This window comes from Diachasma alloeum, unplaced genomic scaffold (assembly GCF_001412515.2).
Source record: "Diachasma alloeum isolate Michigan unplaced genomic scaffold, Dall2.0 Dall_scaffold_78910, whole genome shotgun sequence".
NCBI classification, from domain to species: Eukaryota; Metazoa; Arthropoda; class Insecta; order Hymenoptera; family Braconidae; genus Diachasma; species Diachasma alloeum.
In genome coordinates, this window is record NW_021683645.1 from 120,869 (window position 1) to 123,113 (window position 2,245).

The following is a 2,245-nucleotide window of genomic DNA, read 5'->3' on the forward strand; positions in this document are numbered from 1 at the left end:
AAATAAAAGAACCAAACATACTAACGGAATTACCACATTCCCAATGTTTCCTTATCCTGGCCTATCCAGAGTGTCCAGGTACAGCATCGACATGCTTCCCAACTCCCAAAAGTGCCTGATGACTACTGCACCCCCTTCCAAAGCTCGAGAGACCATTGGTGTCCTTTCCCAAAGAGCTTTCCCACGTGTTAACCTGCAAACACGAAAAATAAATTAATATTTGGCAGAATAACTATTTCTGGCCCATCCTGAGCATCCTAAGCCTCCGAACAGACCCTGCAGAGTCAAATTAAATAAACAGATATAATACAGGCATGTCAAATTAATAAGAAATATTGTTTAATCATAGTCGTCCTCGCGACACTAATATTTACCATAATAAGCAGAATTATACCTCACTCTTATATATTTCTTTAGGGCAGATCGTCCTAATTTTCCTATGCCTCAAGTGCTTTCCTGAAAAGGGAAAATAATATAATCATTTACATGAAATAATACATATTCTATTTCAGCTACCTTATAAAATAAATAAATATGGACATAAAATTTTACGTATTACAGTTACGCACAAGGTAGCCAGTTACTCCGATGTCCAAATAATAATCCTGGAAAAGGAGTAAATAACAGTAAATAAATAAATATATCGGATTATCATTTCAGAATGACAATGCAAATAATATAGACAATTTAAATGTCTCAATTCAATCAATATTTTTCCTAAGCAAATAAAGCTATTATTCTCTCCTTGCGAAAAGGAAATATTAATCGGAATAACTATTCATATGGAAAGTCCAATAAAATAAACAATAAATCTGAGAGACTATATGACAATACATTCAAAATAAACTCAGTCAAAACAGAACCATGGGGAGCATAACCTCACCTGTCACTTCGACAAAAGCCAATATATTGAAATCTAAGCAATGAATGCAGGTNCAATATTTTTCCTAAGCAAATAAAGCTATTATTCTCTCCTTGCGAAAAGGAAATATTAATCGGAATAACTATTCATATGGAAAGTCCAATAAAATAAACAATAAATCTGAGAGACTATATGACAATACATTCAAAATAAACTCAGTCAAAACAGAACCATGGGGAGCATAACCTCACCTGTCACTTCGACAAAAGCCAATATATTGAAATCTAAGCAATGAATGCAGGTAAAATCATGAAAATTTATAATTAAAATATGTGGAGAGGAACAGAACACTTTAAAAATAATCAAAAATATAAAAAGTCAATAAATAAATATTTACCTATTTTACTCCTCTCGTATACGTTGACAGCCTATTGTCACTCGAAAACATGACCTCAGAAAAATCAATAATGCTGAAAATAATAAAAGTTCATTAGAAACTTAACAAATATACACTTTGAAAATACGTATCTCAGAGAAAATATGTGTCACTATGACATTGCGTTAGGTCATGCGCACAACTATCCCAGCGACAGTCGCTGCTTGCGGTAATGCTCGTTCGAAGCGCCGCTAAGTATCCAAACCTGTAACTAAAAATAATCGAATTAATTCAATTAAAATGAAATTAAATGAAATAATATTTAGGGACCAATAAGGAGCCCACGATAAACAAATAATACATGAAATACTAATTAGGGACCAATAAGGAGCCCACGATACATTCAATGTGAACGATAAATGCGAAATAAAGTAAATTTATGAGCGATCGAGCTCTGCAATAACTGAGAAACTGCTATTTTGTCTCAACAAGGCTAACAAAAGAACAAAAGAGAAAAGATATATCGTAGGGAGGGCGTAACAGTATTTGCCACCTTGATATTTCTGGTTAACAAATAATAAAACTCTATTAATTCGGGACCAGTAAGGAGCCCACAAATACAAATACAAAACAAATACAAAACTACTTAAAATTTTAGACGAGTTGGCCCGTCATGTTGAGGCAAGTGAGGAGCTGCGGCAACGAGGAAAGTGCTCGCGAAAATATGTCAGATCTCCTAAAATTGTAGAGTTTCCAAGAAGAGACTAAATTTCAGTACCTCAGCAGTTGTATGACTCTTTCAAACATGAAACGAAAACAAAGGCATTATCATGATCAAGAATATTAACAAAATAATTAAATGTACAATGAAAAATTGAAAAGAAACGTAAAAATACTAAAAATTGTCCGATCTATGTCATCGACGTTTCAAAAGAGAGAGAAAATTATATGTAAAACAGAAATATTGTCACAATAATTTTAATATTGTAAACTACAAGTTACTAGCA

General features: G+C 33.0%; 1 long non-coding RNA gene across 1 annotated transcript; it reads right to left on the reverse strand.

Moving 5' to 3' along the window:
- Positions 1-382: 382 nt before the first annotated feature.
- Positions 383-1,319, reverse strand: LOC107047942. Its single transcript, XR_001461655.1, has 3 exons — positions 1,260-1,319; positions 570-605; positions 383-456 (listed from the first exon to the last, which is right to left on the reverse strand). It is a non-coding gene; the product is annotated as an uncharacterized LOC107047942 (long non-coding RNA).
- Between the last annotated feature and the right edge of the window lie 926 nt (positions 1,320-2,245).